This window comes from Harpia harpyja, chromosome 4 (genome assembly GCF_026419915.1).
Source record: "Harpia harpyja isolate bHarHar1 chromosome 4, bHarHar1 primary haplotype, whole genome shotgun sequence".
In the NCBI taxonomy this organism is placed as follows: Eukaryota; Metazoa; Chordata; class Aves; order Accipitriformes; family Accipitridae; genus Harpia; species Harpia harpyja.
In genome coordinates, this window is record NC_068943.1 from 73,145,807 (window position 1) to 73,160,459 (window position 14,653).

General features: G+C 42.1%; 1 protein-coding gene across 3 annotated transcripts in view; it reads right to left on the reverse strand.

Moving 5' to 3' along the window:
* Positions 1-14,653, reverse strand: part of LOC128140631 (SAM and SH3 domain-containing protein 1-like) — a 575,076-nt gene that overhangs the window by 204,233 nt on the left and 356,190 nt on the right. The gene's annotated exons all lie outside the window — the stretch shown is intronic.

Here is a 14,653-nt window from a genome sequence, read left to right on the forward strand (position 1 = left end):
TCTGTCCAGAAATAAATAATCACAAAGGATGTTGTTCAGCAATGAATCTATTATTAGTGCTTTTCAAGCTCTTTGATTTGCAAAAATTACTAAACTGTTCTTTATTGGCATGTATGTTTTTCCTGCTTTATTCTGTGAATCCTGCAACTTGGCAAATGAATATAATTCTTCTGGCATTTTGTGGAATGCAGACATCTTTGTCCTATTGCAAAAGATCCTTAAGCCTCTGGGCTTTCCAGCTACAACCACGAAGTCTCCAATACTTTATCTGTTGTTTTGAACCATGTACATTGAACCCAGCGGGTTGGAAATACGTCCTGTCGCTGAGCTCCACTGTAAGCTCTAAGGAATTTTTGTAGATCCATTACTTTACCATGATAATGTTACTTTATTTTACTTAGTCATTTTATTTTGAGGAGCATTTGAATTTGTGTTATGAAATATAATTTACATGGAAAATTACCTCAGATCAGTTATTTCAAAAACTAGAAAACAATTTCAACAGTTAGAAATACTGCGGTGAAAATGCTAAGTGACCAAATTCTTGGTTTCAAACTAATATTTGGAGGGGGTGGGTGAAAAAGAAGAGCAAAGGGCAAGTGATGGCAGCTTGCGCACTACTTGATCCTATAAGCAGGAACTTGGAATAGAGATGGCAAGGAAAACCACAGAAGTGAAATGGCACACAGTAGAAACCATCTTTAAAAGTCTATTTTTTCTTTTTTTCTCCCTTGATTCTTGTGCTACACAGCATAAAATGTTCCATCAGGATCATCATAAACATCTATCAAAGGTCTTTCTCTGCTACCTTAACAGAAGGCCAAATAATTCAGAGACCAGTTGAAGTTCAATTACATTTTTCTGCAGTAAGCCAGAAAAAGGTGAAAAGTAAATCACCTTTATGGACCCTTCTTGAAGTTCTTTTATATTGATCCCCCCCCATATATGGTTTGAACATTTTCACATGTCCATCATCGAGCTCCATGCTTTTGCCTGTACCAGGCAGACCCCCCCCCAACTTTGTATTTTAATTTCAATACCTATGTAAATAGCTACACGTTAAAATCAGGCACTTGTACTAATTTCTTACAAATATTTTTCCTTAGCACTTCAGCACATTTTACCTGCTTTAATTTGCAGAAAGATGTCTGAGGTTTGGTTGCTGTAGCAAGTGCAAGTGTACTCTGTTTTTAATGACCTATTTGTGAAGCAGACCTCGGTACCATAGTCACAGACAAATTTCTCTCTCAGCTGTGGAAGTGCAGCAACGCACCCCAGCGAGGGGCCTTTGTCACCTCCTGGTGTCACACTGCAGGTCGCCCTTATCCTCTGGGTGATTAAGACAGCCCACTGCGATACTACTGTGCCCAATACAACATGCACACGTTTCTTTGTCCCGAAATTTCAACCACATTATTCTCCAGCATCTTCACTCCGATCTGACAAGGCAGAGGAAGATTGCATGTCTGGTTTACAGGGTGTGGTCTGGCTTTTGCAACATGAAATAAGGTTGCAGATGGACTTCTATTGACTGACAAAGTCTTACACTGGCACAGAAGTCCATCAGCCTGAAGGTTAGGATCTCAAGTGAAATTCTTCTAGCTGCTGGCACAAGTATATGCATTGATTAATATGACAGTTAATAATTTTGGACTTCACTAAAAACAAATTACGTGCTCCTGGAAGGCAAGCAGCTGACCTGCAGCAGAGGTCTATGTCCCCTGCAGCTTCTTGGAGAAAAACCCTGATCACCAATGAAACTATATTTAACTGCTCCTTAGGATTAACAAAACTGAGATTATCACTGTAGAAAGTATCCTGTCTCCTATTCCTACACCACCGTGGCCTCTGCATTTGCTCACTCAAAGTCGTGATCAAGTATAGGTTTTAAACTGGTGGCAACTGGCACCACGAATATTTCTAGATTCAGTCAAGCTGAACACTGATTTTAAAAAACTTAACCCCACATGTTATTGCATGTACCAACCCAACCGCGCTCATGTCCTGGGCACAGGCAGAGCCTCTAGTGCACAGGGCAACACTGAACACCGTCACTAAAACCAGCTGGACCAGAGCTTTGCTATACGCATGTGACCTGCCAGCATCTTGCTTCCCACTTGCAATTGCCTGTTTTATGACTGCTGATCACACCCCCTGAACAGGGCTTGAGGAAGTAATTCCAGGACGTGGCATCAGCAGTTTGATATTCTTTGTCTTCATGGCCTTCAGCGACTTCCAAGCTAAGGAGCACTGTGTGCCAGGAGTCTGACTCGAATGAGCAGCATCAGAAACCTGGCATACTCCTTCTCCCACTTTATGCACGAATAAGCGCTGTCAAGTCAAAGCCTTATCTGCAGCGATGCAGGGTGCATCTCACTACGTGATGCAGAAAGCAATATGAGGCACATTGTGGCCCTCACTTCACTCAGGTTTGTAAGAAATGCCACTTCATAGAAGAAGAGATTACAGATTTGGAAATCATATAAAGTGGCTGAACCCTTCCAACATACACGTTAGGGGAACTATAAACATAAATACAGAATATTGCAGAGTAAGAAGTGAAAGCACAACTAAAAGATTCACAGCCTGTAATAGTAATTTAATAATCAAGACCTTATAAAATAACATCTAACACCAGCTGACACTGGGAGCTGACAGTACCTTCCCAATCAGTGCTAAATAATGCATCCATAACAATTGCCTCTCACTTGGTTATGTTAATGTGGTTGATACTAGATGCAATTCAAAGATTATTGAAGTCAATAAGTGTTCTTCATTAATGCCAATGGAATCTGGATCAGACTCATCAAGTTAAAATATAAGAGAGGAGCTAGACGTGTAGTAGAGGCATAAGCAGCAATGGTGGTTCTAGACCTTGGATATTGAAAATTATTGTATGCTATGTACCACACTAGAAGATACTTGAAAATAATTATTTTGGATTGTTTGAGACAAAGGTAAGTGGTCAAACACAACTGTGCTATAAATCCCCACTGTTATCTGTGCACGTGATCTCCTTCGACACTCCAAAATACCCTTTGGGTCACAAAATACCAAGAGAGTTTTGATCATAAAATCCTACAGTTCTGAACTCTAACTAAACTCTCTAATACTGGATTCAATTTTACACTTGAGAATTATTACATGAAATGGTAACAGTTCTAACTACAAAGTCTGAGGGGCGAGAGGAGTTCTTTTCCGTGTTTATTACAGAGCAGTACATGAGAATACAACAGAAAGGACTCTGGTAATTGATAAAGAGGAAATGGGGCAGAAAGGTCTCCAACATCTCTAACAGTGACTCCAGATACAAACTATATAGTAAATTAGTAAATCTGGACATAGCTGTGCTAAGGGAACCCTAATTTTACCAGTCACCCTTGCTTGTTACTCTACAGAGATTTGTAAGGGTCAGGACAAAATTTGGCTAGGAAAAACTTTATCACCCCTTTACTGCATTTTCTTCAGTCCTCTTCTTCATTAATTTACAACACAGTGAGAGCATGGAGTCTTCAGAGGGCTTGGGACACTAAGTGAGGTTGGTAAAGTTCATGGCAGGTTTGGGAATTCAAAGCACAGGTCAGCATCCTCACCCTCCACAAACCTGTACACAGGTATTCAGCATCAACGAGTACTCAAACTTTGTCACATTCCCAGATACTCATGCCAAAATGGAGGAGCAAGGAAATGCTGCTTTTAGTCTTCTAACTATTTATGCTTTCTTTCCTTCTCCTTTTTTCTCCCTGTAGGAAAAAATGCTGCTTTTTGAAATCGGGGTGCTGACAGGAAGAGTTCCCATTGCTCTTTTCCTCTTTATAGATCCTGTAGCAGAAAACCATGGTATGAATAAAAATTTGCAGTAGCAGGTGTCCTTTCACTGCTGCAACGAAGCTGGGACATCAAGATCAACTCCTATGTGAGGTGTGATAAATGTTTTAGAAATATTGCAAGCAGAGGAGCACAAAGTCATTCCTGTAGATCAGATCTATGGCCTTTGGGGCCGCGAGTTAGAGGTAGCAGATGGCGTTGCTCTCCATCTAGAGCCAGTCTAACTGAAGACATTTATCTGTGCTCACAGGTCCCATGCACAGATCATGACACTTGGACACTAACACAAGTAAAACAAGGGGTTGTGTGGAATGAAGGAGTGCACAATAAAATATTCACTGTTTTAAAAATGCATTTTTAGCTACTTTCCAAGGAAATGGCTCAGTATTTCTTCCTTAGCAGAGTTCACCAGCTTGGACCGACTAACAACAGCAATTTTAAGCTTAGTTAAAGATCAAATCAAATCAGAACAAAAAAATTTCTTTTGAAAATACCTGATGTCTGCTAGCTGCCTTACTTTCATCTGATCCAAGTTTTGTGTACTTAGGTTGTTGACAATATACGCTGTGCTGTATGTTGCAGGCAGTGTACACACAGTGCTGCCACTCCAGAGGGGGAAGAGAAAACCCTTAGGCAGCTCCGCTACCTCCAGAGGAGTGATGCCAGCAATCTCTGTGAAAAGTGGGTTTGTGCTTACATGAATTTCTTATACAGTACATTATTCTACAATTTGCCCATGCTAGAAGGTGGAACAGAAAGCCACTAATGCCCTTTGTTCGGTCAGGCCTAGCCACATATGAACATTATGTGGTTTTTTGGAAACAATGCAGTAAAAGTTGATAGCGATTTTTAAAAAAAGTTATCATCTCATTTACCAAAAAAGACAGAAAGAGAGAGGAAAAAGTCATCCTACTCTGAACTTTCCAGTGGCTTCGTAAATTGCATCGTTCATGTTGCCAGCTTCCTACACAACTTTCTTGCCCATTATTAGGAGGCTGCTACCAATTGTTGGAATTACTATCCTAAACCCTAGAAGCTAAAGTAGTTTTCAGCCAACAGATCTTGACCAGAAACAAAAAGAAGTTGATTTGTTCTTGTATAAAGTCCCCCCCAGTAAACAACACACTTCCTCTCTCCTGTTCAGACTTGCAAACAGTGATTTTTGAACATCATTTTCTCATGCAGCATCATTTTCTCTCCGTCTGTGGCAGACAGTCCCTGTGTTCAACTTAACGTAGCAACCGGGCACCATGAGAAAAACATTTATAGCCTAAGCTAGGTTGCAGCAAAGACTGATATGATTACCTGTCAAAAATAAGCCAGAATTACATAAAGTATATGAATAATCAGCAAGGTATTTATCAAACTTCTTGACAGTACTCTATGAAGGATAAGTCAGGGTTTGATAGTTGATGGGAAAAAAATGTCCAAGGCTAGAAGTCAGTATAGTCCCGACCTGGCTCTTAGCAAAAACGGTGGTTGTATCCCCGTCCCTCCCCCAGCATCTGGCTTTAATAGAACAGTATGTAGCAGTATTGTTAGTCAGTCTCACTCCTGATTATCTATAAACAATATCCATAGATGCTTTGATAACTAAAAATGACACACAAAACCCCCAAACAACAATGCTATCATTTAGTTAACATAACTTCCATAATTTTGAGCTCTCTCAAAGGTATATAACCATAGCTTTCTTCTTAAAGCTTCAGCTGCTGGAATCATGTTATTTATGAGAAGCTTAGTTTTGTTGAAGAATATCATGATGTTTTAAGTACTCACGGTCACAGAGAAGGGACATGAAGTCTAATGCCTAAAAGACATAAATGCAATAAGGTAAATAAACCTTTTTTTTTGTTTTTAAATGTCTGGCATTAGCAACAGGGAAATCAAAATCTCTTAGCACCAATGGAATCCCGTAGCATTTTGTTTATATCCACAGTTCTCCATCATAAACCACAATGGACTCAGTTGCCTCATCTATTTCTGTCCAGAATATCATAAACATCCCCAAATTTCCTCTCTCTTCCAGTGTGCTTGGTTCCATTGATTTCAGAAAGGTAGCGTGGCATAGCAGGAAAGGACACAATGAAACAACTTTTCTGTGCTATAAACAGACTAGTGATCTTGCAGTGGTCAATACCAAAATACAATGCAAATGCTAGCAACCTTACAGTAGTGATTTTTGATGCGAAGTGGCTGTAAATGGCAAATAAATCTGTAGTTTGAAATCTAGGCCTTGAAAAAAGCCAAAGGCAGAACTTCATTTCAATTAATAGATGCCAGATAATTTGAAAGAAAAGCTCAAATGGCTAAATTATTTAAGCCACACCATCATCCTTATCAGAACTATTTCATTTTTGGAAAAAAAAGTCCCAAGTAAAGTTATGATTATTAAGTCAGGACAAAATATCAGCTTTTTCCTCTATATCATGTTTAAGTTGCGATCTTGTACATAAGCAAATCATGCTTTCCCTTCTTCTTTGGCCTGTTTAAGTTAAGCTGTCCTATGGTTTTCTTCCTTTTTCCTTCATTTTGTTGGGGTTTTGGGGGGGCGTGGGGGGGAAGGAAGAGGCTGTTTGGCATGGACTTTTTCAGCAGACACAGGGTATTCCTTCAACAAACGTTTACTTCTTTTGAAACACAAAAGCAAATGACAATGCCGATTCCTTCTCTGCTACTGATGTTGCGGGACCCCCCCAAAGCCCCAGATCCCACCCCACAGCGGGTAGCCGGCTTCTCTGGGCAGCCCAGAGAGCGCACCCCAACACCCACCCCAGCGCACCCACAGACCCCCGAGAGCCGCAACGAGGGCTGTGCCCAACCCAAGCCAGCACGCACCGGGGAAATGCCGGGCAGGTGCAGGATTCAGCGCTGCGCTGGCTTTCCCCTCCCCAGGCAACTGATAACGAAGACCCCCCCAACCCAGCCACAGCCCCAAAGCTCTACCATTTAAATGCAAAGGACATTTTTTAGGTTTTCTTTGCTTTTTTGGGGGGGGGTGGTTCGGGTTTTTTTTTGGGGGGGGTGGACTTTGGCTTTTTGGGGGTTTGCTTTTTTTTTTTTTTTTTTTAATTAAAGTGACGAGGTGTGCCGGCACGGGCAGAGCGAAACCCAGCGAGCACCTCGGCCAGCGCCGGGTCCCCCCCTCCGCCTCCCAAACCGGTCCGGGCCCGGGGCGGCGGCGGCCGGCGGCCGCTAGGTGTCAGCCCGCGCTCGTGAAGCCGCCCGGCCGGGGAGGGGGGGGGGGGGGGGGCGCGGAAAGGACCTTCCCTCTGCCCGGCAGGGACAAGGACCTTCTCTGGATAAACTCCTCCCCGAGGGTATAGGTACGGCGGACTGAGCACACGTAGTCATCTCCGCAGAGGACGCGTTCGGAGAAAACTTGCTGCAAAACTTACCAGCGGTCTCAAAGGTGACTATTCATACCCGATACGGCTGTAGAAATACCGTGTTTGTGGTTTGGGTTGGTTTTTTTTTTAATTTAGCAAAGCAAGTTTTGAACAAAAGATCCCCACCATCGCTGTTTAGCCCAACACAGAGACCAAGCAAGCAAGCTCCATCACCGATGAAAGTGCATAGAGACAAACCCCACGAAGCATTGAATATATCGTGAGCTTTCCCCTAAATAGCTATGATTGCAAAAGCATCTCAGATTTTAGGCACATTTCAATAGCGCCTATTGCACCGGAGGCCCCGTCTGACTTTGCCACCCTGGGTTGCCTCCTCACAAAAAAGCAACAAAAGATCCGCCAGCAATCTGAAAGGACACAGCACTGGTTTGCTTTGCATGTTGAAAGAAACAAGAAGAATGAAAATAATTCTCTGCAGAGAAAGAATAATAGTAAAAAAAGATATGAAAGGGATACTCAACCAGAGACAGCTTTTAAGAGAAAACAGGGGTGGGTGAATTCCGACTGAGTGCTGCCACCCCCAAGCTGTTCACTAACCCGGGGAGGGCAGGAAAGCCAGCCAAAGCCTGGGTGAGGGAAGGGACTGGACCCAGCAGTTCCAATCCACTAAGCACATCTCCATCACCCCATCCACTATTCTGACCAAGGATCAGACGGGAGAGCTAGCACGATCCGTTTGCTGTTAAAAAGCTACGGTTTGTCTCTCCCATGGCCAGACATCTAATGCTGAAAACGTGGTATGGCTAGAAGAGGGAACACAGAGGACTAGAGATAAAATATTAGCCTATCCCTTCATTTTTATGTCAGGGATATTGTATGCCTACAGTTACACAAGTAAACACAAATTCTGAAACACCGAAGGTACATTTAACATCAGCATGTACGTTCATAAAGATCTCTTTCTTTCTAGAGTCTACAAACCACAGTAGAGCACTTCCAAGGCTGTTGTAGGCCAGGGAAATGGCTGCCAGATTACACTGTAGAAATAAATTGCCATCTAACTTTCAATGTTGTGTTTGGATGCCTTTTTTGCAGTTCTTTATGACACAAATTTGAGGCTATATAAAGACGTTTGATTACCCTCATTGTATATCCTTGAGCTAAACTCACAATCTGAACTGTCCCATTTGAAATGAAGTAGAGAAAAGACTGAATAGTAGGATTCAAACAGCTGCTTTTAACAACTGTATAATAGATTTCCCACATAAGATATGCGCTTTTTTCCCCCTCAGACAGAGACTGGTGTAAGACAAGTAGGAGCAAATTATGCAAGCTGATGAACACACAAAATATTCAGCAGTTCAGCAACACCCTGCAAAAAACCCTAACCAAATAACAACTCCAGTCCAGACAAGGCCAAGCATGGGAGGCTACAAATGGATGATGAAGACATGAAGAGCAACCTAGCTTTAGCTCACATTTAATGGTGGTCCCCCCGTGCTTTTTTCTTTTTTTTTTCTTTCTCTTTTTCAGTAGCCAACATTAACATCCAGTGCTGCCAATTTTTCTGAACCTGTTGTTAGCAAACATTGACAGTAATAGCAGAGCTTGTCCCATAATGAACTGTGATATCTTGTACATTGAAAAGTCAACTTCTTTAGAACATCTCTCTCTGAATGAGGTTTGTCTTTCTCCAGCCAAATCTTCGTAAGACAAATGACCTGAGAAGTGTTATGAACCTTCCTGCTTTAAAATCAATTATTTCTTCAGGTTGTAATAATCAGGGGTCACAAGGGGTTTCAAGGGGATTTATCCCTGTTCAGAAAGATATTTTTAGTGCATTAAGACAAACGGAAATGTGCTTTAGGCAGTTAAGGCTCTGCAAGACTGCTCAGTAAGGGAAGAGGAGGGAAGGCAACACGGCTTTGCTCCAGAAAAGCAGCCTGGCTTGGGAATGAACAACTTTTCAGTCCCTATCTCCCAGGAAATGCAATGCAGCTGAGATACTGACCCGACCTCTCAGCCTGCCCAGCCTGTGCAACTCATCTTCTCTGACGTGGTTATCACAACTCCCAACTCTTCCTGGAGTCGCGAACATGCCGCTCCTCACCTTCGCAGGGCAGAAATCGAACCGCAGAGAGATTGTCTTACCCAAGACCATACGGAAAGTCTGCAGCAAAGCAAGGACTCGAAGCCAGGTCACCCACGCCTCCAGCTAGTCACCTCATCCCTTTCCTAGCCTTTCCCTCAGTCAGGAATCACTCTGCAGTCACGGGCAGGGTGGAGAAAAAGAGGGGTGGTAGGAAAGTGGGGTGGTGAGAAACTGGGTTAAGGATGCAACATCAGAAGCCTGCTAAATATTAACAGTTAAACTCATCTTTTTGTCAAATGGAACTGTGAAAGAAAGCTGCGATAGGAGGTTTTCAAAGGAGCTTATATACATAGGGAAATGATTTGACTTATGACTTAAAATGTTTATTTTCAGGGCGTTGATGGGAATGTGTGTCCTGCCTAAGGCCCTGGCACAGCTCAGCAATTTTTTTCACCATGAGCAATGCTGTCCTGAGCATCTCAGATGGCAACCACCTGGCACGCACCAGCTGGCAAATGGCCGCGCTGTACTCGTATGGCAGCACACTGCCGTGGTTACTCTGCTATAAACTGCCTGCCTGGGTGCTCCTCCTGAAACAAGAGTGACCGAACAAGGAGTTACACCTGTGTAACTAGAGCAGTTTAATTACACTGGCAAATTTTCCCTGCAGACAAGCACTGAGAGCTAATTCAGACTCTTATCCAGGACAAATTCACCCCAGATGTCTCTGCACCCTTGCGAAGTCTGTGAGTGCTTACAGTGCCTTCACCCATAGCAGGAATAACCTGCAACCCTGGACTTTCCAGTTCCTACCGTTTTGGTTCAGAATACCTGAGATTCCTGTGCTCCCACTTCTGCAGTAAGTATTCTGTATCTCTCAGAATACTGCTTAAGAAATTATAATAAAAAAGATTAAAAGAAGTAAAGACACTCTCCCTCCCCAAATACTAGTACATCAAACCCCCAGCACTACACAGTTTGAGAAATTAATGTCATTTTTTCACTATTGTTGTAAAAGGCTTAATTTTATTACCTATTAAAGCTTTTCAGTTCTCCTTTGAGAATTTCAGGAAACCGATAAAGAAACTAAGCAAACTGACCAGAAAAAAAGAAACTGCACGGTACCAACGAGGAGTGTGCATGCAGCTTATTAACAGCATACTTGATGAAATGCACCCCCAACTTCTTCTCTTCCAGCCTGGCACTAGTCCAGAGCAGACTCAACCGCAGCAGCATGGGCCAAGCTGTGCCACAAGCTCATTACAACATCTCAGACAGGTGACCCCCTGACACTTCCACTTGTTCCTGCTGCTTTGGAGGCAAGACACTGAACACATACCCCCAGACCTTGTGCTTGAGACTGTTCAGCATCTTCCTTCAGGATTTCAGAAGCAGCCCAAGCCAGACCTGAAGAAACTTAATGCTGGATGTCTCACTGACACTAGCATTTGGGTTACGACCTAGGTTTTGACAGCTCCCCAGTCAGCAGCTTTCAAGCAGTACTGGGCTTACCCAAAACCGTGAACTTCTCAAATTAGGCACACTGAATGTATCAAAGACCAAATTTGATCCAATCCCATCAGATCAGATCTCATCTAATCCCATACAAATATGTGAAAAATTCACTTGCTCCTATAGTTGCAACTTGTTATTAATCAACTCTAAATAGCTAGTAAAGTCTGAGGGAAGGGAAGGTATCAGGTTTTACACGCAATACTCTCTCAACTGAAATTCAAAGTATGAACCCTTGATCATGAATACATGCAACGCTTGGACTACTTATCTCAAGTAACAGAGGTATTTGTGGGGGAGAAAAGTGCTGATTCCCACATGGCATAAAAGTTTGAGCAAGTAAACTGCTTATTCAAGGATCAGAGACTGCTGGCACTATTCCTGGTTTGAGATGGTGGTTTCTGTGCTATGAAAACGTGAGTAGTATTTCTTTTCTCTGGAAACTAGTTAGGGTTTGTTGACAGTCCGGTTTAAGGGACCATTATGGGATCCTTTTCCCTGTCTCTGTGTTCCTTCACAGGTGAAGGAAAAACCTGCCACCACTCAGCCCCAAAAGCCCATTTAGAAAATACTGGAAACAAGTGTGAATAGGGCAGTGGCAGCACTGCCTGCACGCGCTGTATGCTGACAAAATTACAAGGGCCTTACATGGAATTACCAAAAACTGCAGAAGTACTCAGACTTGGGGCCAAACCATGATTTATACTACAGTAATTCTACTCGTTTCATTGGATCATTCCAGTTCCAAAAAAAGTTTATTTTAAGGTTTTTACATTTCTCCCCATCATTATAACTTTCATGCATCTTCCATATAACAGCAACAACTTTAGACAAAAGTCTTAAAGTTCTCAACTCTCTGACATTTTCTTTTCAGAATAAAAACTATTTTGGCAAGAGTAAAAGGAGCTGAGATTTACGAACACAAAGCAATGCCAAGTAAATATCATCTTCTTACGATGGAAAGTCATTTTTCATGGTGAACAATGGTCAAACTAGACGTTCACCTAATATTTGCCTTCCCAGGACCAGATGTTCTTGACTTTCTCACAGAGGTTCACTGACAAATACAATTTTCAAGATGATGACATTACAGAGAAATGCAAAGTAATTAATGCTTTTGAACATCCTTCGGCTGGTTTTGGCTTTGAACTGGAAGATTCAAAGATTCACCTTGTGACAGCAAGATGAACAGAGAATGCATGTGCCTGCAGCAGGGAAGAGAAGCAGAAGGGCTGCAACTATGACCTCTCAGATGCCCCTTTGAATTGGGGAAGGAGTTGCCAAAAAGGAGTAAACAGGCTTAAAACTAACAAGCTGTTGCTGCTGCCACTACACCCTCCACACAAAGATGGGCAACAGATCCTTGTTAGCAGGTTTAGCAAGGGGTGCCTAAAGCTGCTGGAAGGAGCCCAGCGTGAACACGGTCCAAGGGGCTGTCCCAGAGGGCAGCCGGACAGCCTGCCAGCTGGGAGCATTGTCACATGCAGCTACAAAGCCTATAAATTAGGATTGCTGAGCCTGGAGTTAATATGTGCACGACTCGCAAATCTTTATTAGGGAGGAAGGAGTGACATCTCCAAGAGAGCTCAAAGCTTTTTTTTGGGGGGGGGGGCGGGGGGGAAGGTACTGAAGTTTTGTGGAGTGTCAAAAAGGAGCTTGTGCTTCTCACTGCTCATGGGGACGGTAACACCAAAGTAACATCTTGGTTTAGTTTCTTCAGTGTTTCACCTTTTCATCCAGTATCACTTTTATGTTTACTCATTTTCACCCACAGCCTGATTTCATGCAGAGATTTTAACATGTTAGGCGCAGAGAAGATTCCTGTCATTTGGGAATATGCCATTAAATATATGCGGGACTGTTTGTGTGATTTGTGATACTTTTATGAGTATATCATTGGCAGTTGAGAACAAGTTTTTTTTACTAATTCTCCCAGTATGTGTGTAGCAAAATTAAAGAGGGAATGATTTGATTCTACATAGATTGCCTCCATTTCAGAGTTACCGTTCACCCTCTGCAATCAGACCGCTCAGTTGTTTGAGCATGCACTTGTCAGTCTGCTGAGTTTATTCTAGATCAGAAGAGCTTACAAATGTATAATCCTATTTATTGGAGGTGTTTCAGTGACAAGTTGAAGCAGAATTTCCTTCCCTTTTCAACAGTGTTAAAAGTCTATCCATTAGCTAAAGATGGAGAATGAGATCCCAGCTCCACTCTTTCCTCATCAAAGTCAGCTGGAGTTTTACTATCACTCAGATTCAATAAAGCTTCTTTACTATCAGGTAACAATTTTATTCACATGACTGATTGTACAGCAGAGCTACAGCCCAAATGTTTTGTGCATTCTTCATGGGCTGATCTCAGTTAATGACTAGCAGAGATTACATAGGCATTTAATTGGAGAGTGTTTGAAATGGAGGAATTATTTGCAGTTCTTTAATTTTCCTTTTTCATTGTTCTTCTAACATTGCATTTCATACTTCAAAGACTTTTTAATAATAATTTAAATAGTGTCTATTTTAATGGGGGTCTAGTGTTTTTAGACAGCTGGCCCTGCGTATCAATGCATTGTCACCATGCCCTGGTCTAGACTGTTACCTAAAGTAACACTTGTATTTCTCAGATACATCTAACCACCCACCCAGCAGTCCCCACTCATTTATGACACTTTTGGGGTTGGTTTTTTTTTGTTTTGTTTTGGGTTTTTTTGTTTGTTTGTTTGGGTTTTTTTAATCAAGCCTGCAGCCACTCCACAAATACAGTAAGAACTATAGTAACAACTTCATTCCTAAATTGGGGAATCTACAAAAAGTTGCTTACAATATACATCATTGGACAATAACTTTTTTTCTGTGACCTCTTTACCTTTGTTGCAGTGGAGCAGAGGGACAACAGATAGGAAAGACTTAAAACATGAGAAATCAACAGCTCCAGCCCGTGCCCACCTGAACCACGCTGCAGTGGTGTGCTCTTTCTTCCACAGTTGCGCCAATTCATCCTTACACCTCTGATATTCCCAGTATAGCTTCAGGAGTTCATCAGCACTTTGCCCCCCACCCCATTTTATTTGCATTACACGTCCTAACTGGTTAGTAGATTTAATGTCTGGAAGAAAGACGGTAAACAGAAAACGGTTTGTAACTACCCTTTCCTTGCTAAAACCACCTCAACTATTACAACAGATATTCTCTAGACAGACTATGTCTCTGTTCTCTCTACTAATGCTTTTAACCTTGTCTGCCCTACCAAAAACTGCCATTAAGTTAGTCCCATTCAGTTTGTTAAAAGAGCATATATATCAACTTCGGAAACTCTGACTTAATTCACTGTAAAAAAAGGAATTATTTTCTATTAAGAAAAGAAATCCATTTTACTGAGATAAAACTAAAGGCTGAGTACTTAGAATAGTTTTAGAAATCATTTTCATTTTCAGCATTTGCAGGAGCAGAGTTGCTATATTTCTTTCCCCAAATCACTGTAACAGCACAGTCTTTGACAATGTTGGAACTACCTTCTCTTTCAAGAGGTTTCTTCCTGCACATCATACTGTCATATCATCAATCACAGAATGGTTTGGTTGGAAGCAACCGTTAAAGATCATCTAGTCCAACTCCTCATCTTATGAGACGCTTTGTATCCTCTACCAGAAGTACTTCAAAGCACTTCCAATAACATTGTGCACAATGCAAAACACATCTGCAGCATGAATAATAAAGTTGCCACTGTAAAGCAAGGACTTGAGGTGCCTGCATTTGCAGTAACCTCCGTGAGCACATAAAATGTCTGCAGCTCCCAGTACAGTAAGTGCGCCCTTCGAACACCACCAGTGCCAGTGCTCTGGATTAGCCTGGCTTTAGCTCTCCTGCACTGA